At 38.7% G+C, this 6,102-nt stretch overlaps 1 gene segment (V, D, J or C); it reads right to left on the bottom strand.

The window, feature by feature from the left end:
- Positions 1-4,636: 4,636 nt before the first annotated feature.
- Positions 4,637-5,892, bottom strand: LOC306868311 (immunoglobulin lambda constant 7-like). The segment is given in 2 exons: positions 5,865-5,892; positions 4,637-4,950 (listed from the first exon to the last, which is right to left on the bottom strand).
- Between the last annotated feature and the right edge of the window lie 210 nt (positions 5,893-6,102).

Here is a 6,102-nt window from a genome sequence, read left to right as displayed (position 1 = left end):
AGCGTACTGCCAGCTGGATAAATTTCTCCAGGCCGAAATTGTCATCATAAGCTGCAAGTTGTAAGCGTACCGAGGGGTTTAAGCCCTGGCGGAAGGCAGTCAGAAGCGAGGGCTCGTTCCATCCGCTCGCAGCCGCGAGGGTACGGAACTTGAGGGAATACTCACAGGTGGATAAAGAGCCCTGCCGCAGCCGATACAGCTGTTCGCCAACTGTGGAGTCACCTGGTGAATGGCTGAAAACTTCGCGAAAATGGCTCATAAACTGGGAGAAGGAGTGAGTCGCGGGACCAGCTTGAGACATAATAGTTTCCGCCCACTTGAGCGCTGGACCGGTGAGTGAGGAGATGATGAACGCTATCTTGGACTTATCTGAGGTGAACATTTGTGGGTGAAGATCGATAGTGAGATTACACTGCAAAATGAAACCATTGCATTCTTCTGGTTCACCCGAGTAGGGCGCTGGTCTGGCCATGGGACTGGCAAACATTACCGGAGAAGGAGAGCTGATGGCTGGTGGATTCGGTGGAACGGGGGGTGGTGAAGAGGTGGTAGCTTGTGTGAGGAGCCTCTTCACTGAGTCGACTAGCTCTTGGAAGGGATCAGGCGTGCTCATGTTGTAGCGGTCTTGGTCCGATCTTCTGTCACAGATGCAGACGGACTCAAAAGGTAAGTGCAATAATGTGTCTTTATTTACAGGACTTGGGTGCTGGTGATCGTGAGACAAGGTGAGTAGCTTCTTTGTCGTGAATCTTGCAGGTGTTGGGTGACAGTGCTAATCGGGTCTTTTGCCTTGCAGGCGGGTGGAGCGTGACCGGAGAGGAGTCGGATCCCAGACAGATGATCACACACAGACGGGTCTGAAGACAGAGAGGAAGACGGGACGGAGAACAGCAGGTTAGTACACAAGGTAAGTAATCAGAGGTGATACTCATCGACTGGAGAGCTTCAGAGTAGAGTCCGGCAGGTAGCAACGAGATCGGACAACTGTGGTGGCTGGGGTGAGTGCTTATGAAGTGTCTGTGATGAGGGTGATGACGAGGTGCAGGTGTGCATGATTAGAAGTCAGGTGAGGCAGATCTTGGGAGTTGAGTGACGGGGGAGCCTGGCCGTGCTGTTACAGCAGATAACCTGCCGTCTTTTGCATATTGTTTTTCTAGTTCAGCTGTAACTGCTGGCTTGTTCACTTCATCTGTCATCACGTTTTCAGTCGCAGTGTTTAAAAGAGACCCTTAAAGCAGTATTGCCAGATAGAACGCATCACTTTACAGGATTACACCAAACAAAGTTTTCATATTTTATTGTATCGTTAAAAAATCTGTCCTTTGTTTAAAGAAGCACTTGTCATCAGCGTAGGACCTTGTCCTTTTGCTGTGTCGCAAATCCCCTGCACTTTCAATGCAGCTCTCTCTCTGCAGGACTCAGCTCCACACCTGTCTGCTTCAGAATTAGAGGTGCTGTACTCCTGCTGTACATCCAGGCTCACTACAAAATCAACAATTATTCATAAAAATATTTAATTTCATTAAAACAATTTGCCTTGGGCGGAGCGACACGTGTCACCCCGCCCCGCCCCAAGGTGTCGCCCCGCCCCATCGTCCAGACTGCACTCTGGAGTTACTCAAAACTGTTGTGCTGCTTCATATTTTTGTGGAAAATGTGATACCATTCAGTCTTGGGTAAGATTAAAAAATATAAATTAATATTTGTCTTCAACAATGTTGAATTAAGCAAAGATTATAGAATACAAAAAGGGACTTTGATTAAATTGATTTAAGTGACAGTAAAGATATTCACACTTATTACAAAGTACTTATATTTCAAATAAATGCTGTTCTTTAAATGAGAACCATTATACCAATAATAAAACCATTATTAATAATTGATCACAAGTAATAACTGATAATAAAAGCAGCAAATTAGGCAGCATTAGAATGATTTCTGAAGGGACACTGAAGACTGGAGTAATGATGCTGAAAATTCAGCTTTGAGCACAGAAATAAATTACATTTTAAAACATCCCAAATAGAAAACCACTATTTTAAGTGTAATATTTCATAATATTAGGCTATTGTTTTACTGTATCTTTGATCAAAAAACATTCAATCCTCTTTCAAATAAATAAATAAATAAGCCTTAATTATTTCAGACTTTTAATCACCAGTGTGTATATAAAATAGGCTAATGCATGTGAATTAATAAGCAAATTATATTTTTATTAGGACTATAATATAAATCACTTTCCTATGCACAGCACTCATAAGCAAAAGTCTTCAGATTTACAATGTTCTAGAGTAAGATTGAGAACAATTTTTTAGATTTTTAACACGTGAAATCACGGAAGAAAGCAGATTTACACGAACTAACTCTTATCTCATGTCTGCTGAAAACTGCATTATAGCCTACATTATGACGATTCGAATAACGCCATTAATGAATGAATGTTTCTAGAACATTTGTTCCCACATCAAAATATATATTTTTTCAAATCTTTGAACAGTATGCAATAATAGTATTATGAACATTCATTGGTATGGCGATTGATATAATTATTGTTGTATCGTATATGTGTGTGCGCTCTGTGGTAACTAAGATCTTTTAAATGTGAAATTTAAATTAGAGAGTAGAACATGTTCAACTACATGTTCCTTATTTCATTCACTTCTCTCTCTTTCTCTCTCTTAGGAGTCAGTGAAGACGTTGTCCATGAAGTTCTTTCTATGTGGTTCACGTCATGAACAAACATGGACATCTCCTTAAAATAAAGTTGTTGTAAATCCTGCCCCCTTCTTTGCATCATCAGCACATGCTTCAGTGCTCTGAGAGAGTTTATAGTGCTGTGAGTTTAACACTTCATGACTGAGAGCAGAACACAACACAATCTTCATCATCACACAAGACACAACAACAACAATGAACAACATCATCATCCTCATCTGGACTCTGTGCATGTATATACAGGGTAAGGATTTAATAAAAATGTTAAAGTAAAATATTGTATTATATTATTAACATCAGTGAATGTTACACATAGATCCTGCTCTTTCTAAGTCTAACTATGTTTCTAGGTTTCAGTGGACAGGTGACTGTGACTCAGACTCCCTCTGTTAAAACTGTTCAGATTGGTGAATCAGTCACTATAAACTGCAAAACTAACACAGAAGTGAGCAATAGCTGTCCAGGTTCGTATACTTGTATGCACTGGTATCAGCAGAAACCTGGAGAAGCTCCTAAACTCCTCATATATTATGCAACAAACCGTTACACTGGAACTCAATCTAGATTCAGTGGCAGTGGATCTAACAGTGATTTCACTCTGACCATCAGTGGAGTCCAGACTGAAGATACAGGAGATTATTACTGTCAGAGTTACCACTACATCAACACAATGATCCAGTGTTCACACAGTGATAAAGAGTCGTACAAAAACCTCCGTCAGTCAGAGTCACAGTGACTGCACTGATACAGCTGAGAGATACTGCAGCTGCTCTACAACACAATCACACACAACACTGATCAACACAAACACTAATAACACAATATCATTATAACAGAAATATGATATTCCTGAAGAAAACAAGTCAGTATTTTAATATGATCATCATGTTTTAGGTGTAAAATATGATTCCTGTCAATCAAACTGAACAGACTGCATTCAGTCACTTCTGTTGTCTTTTAAGAAATATGCTTAAGACAAGCATACTTTAAGTGAAGTTTTAATGTATTTACATAAAACACTTATTTTACTCTTACTTAAAGTATATTTTATGTTTACTTTGTGTAATAAAATAGCTAAATTAATCAGCTTTCAGTGGGTTTAAAGTATTATCTCTTTATAACCATGTGTAGACCTGCTGCATTTTATTTTAAATATGTACGTAATGAACGTGCTTCAGTTTGCTTTTCAAAAGTAATATATATATATATATATATATAAATAAAACATTTTTAACATTTTCATATATTTTATGAAGCACATTAATTCACTTCTCTGTAAGTATATTATAGCTATATGTGTTATATGCTATAAGTGCATTCTTGTATAAACTTACAATGTTTATTAATATTACTTAGTTATTTATCCTTCTTTTTTTATGTCCAAAAAAAGCACAATTTAAATCTATTTCCTTTTTACTGCTTGACTACAGCAGAAGTGAAACTGGTGTGTTTCAGTCCAGATCATGTAACCAATCAAACAGTGACTCTGGGAGTGTGGGCTGAAAATCTCATTTGCATTGTCAGGGTGGAGTGATTGTGATCCTCTCAGAATAGAGCAGCTCTGTCTCCAGAGACCATGTTCAAACCCCAAGAGCTTTATTTGACTAGATTTACTGCTACTGATCGAGCTTCTGAAAAGCACCTGGACAAACACTACATGCATCTTCATCTGTTAGTTGAATGATGTTGTCAGACACAAATGGAGCTTGTTGAGAAGCTTTATTGAATGTTGCAGCAAACACAGCAGACTGAAAGATCAGCCAGTGCTTTGACACTAGAGCTCTCTTTCAGTATTGAGTTGTAAATGACTACAGCTGCAGCACTAGACTCATGTGAATCCTGCCTGACACAGGACACTCAGATACGGCTCATCTTCAGGAGAGAGCAGCGCTCACTGGAGAAACATCAGCACTGCGAGCGACTAACAGCGACTCTTCTGGAACGAGGCCTCATGAGGAGCTCCAGCATGTGTTACTCTGCAGACGTACTGATCTTTCTCTTCCCAGAGTGCTTTGCTGAGGGTCAGGACGCTGCTGCGGCTGTAGCGGCCGTTCTGCTCGCTCTCTGCGCTGGTCACAACCCCCTCGGTGACCTCTGAGCCGTCCAGTATCCAGCTCACCAGCGCCCCCTGTGGAGAGTAAGAGCTGAGCAGGCAGAGCAGTGCGGCTGATTCTCCAGAGATCTGCAGAGAAGAGGGCGGCAGCAGAGACACTGAGGGCTTCACTGTGGGACCATCTGCAGGAGACAAACACAACACATTCACAAACACACAGAAAACACACTGCAGCTCCAGCACTCTTCTGTCCTGCAGCATTCACAGCATTTCAACACGACTTTCAGCAGCAGACATGAGGAGTGCAGTCAAAATCACAACAATCTCATCATTCATTTTATTCAACATCACTACAGCCGAAATTCATAAATAAAAGCAAACACACTAAAACACTGGCTGTGTTAATTTGGGTAGTTTTTATACCTTAACATAAAGTTCTTACATTTTCAGTACGTGAGATATTGAACTCTTATGCCTTTGTGTGTTTGATTTTTTTTGTTTGCACTTTCAAAATGTAACACGTTCAAACTATTTTGTACCTTAATTTCAGACCAAATTAAAATCGTATCATAACATTTCCAAAACAATTGAATCAACATCTCTATCTCTACATACATTTTGTATAGTTTTTTTTTTTTTTGTACGATAAAGCACTGCTTTACAGAAGATCACGAGAGAGAGATTACAAATCAGTGACTGAACTACAGAAAGTCACATTTCCAGCTACATTTACATTCTGATGTCAAATCTCTTTTTTGCCATGTTTTTGCCTATCTACAATTAACGATGAACCGTACATGAACTCAATGTACGGTTCCCTACGGTACCTACATTTCACTGCTGGTTATACCCTGTATAATTGTGTATGTGACAAATAAAAACTCTTGATGTAAAAATAAATGAAGGAAATTATTATCTTTGATAAACGGACAAATTCCATAGGGAGTTACATTATGGAAATGCATTTAGAAACTAATTTTGTTCAGTATAAATTATTTTTTAATTTTTTTTAAGGTCTTTTAGTTGTTTTAACATTTTTTTTAAAACATGTACATTTGTATGTTTTTATACAAGAGAGTTAAATAGACAGACTTACCGAGCACCAGTTTAGTTCCTCCACACATTTGTAACAGTGAATATAATATCATTCTTGTTTGTTGATTATTGAAGAACCCATAACAGACATGACCATTTGCTGTCATATTCTAAATACATAAATGTGGCACTAATCAATCTTTATTTCAGTTAATTTCAGCTAAATTTTATTTTTCAGATTTATTCAAATTATTATAATTTGCATTCATATATTTAATGAAAATATTCGATAATTCTAC

The sequence above is a fragment of the Barbus barbus genome, assembly GCF_936440315.1.
Source record: "Barbus barbus genome assembly, chromosome: 50".
NCBI lineage: Eukaryota > Metazoa > Chordata > Actinopteri > Cypriniformes > Cyprinidae > Barbus > Barbus barbus.
Note: the sequence above shows the minus strand (reverse complement) of the source record. Positions and strands in the feature narration are given on the sequence as shown.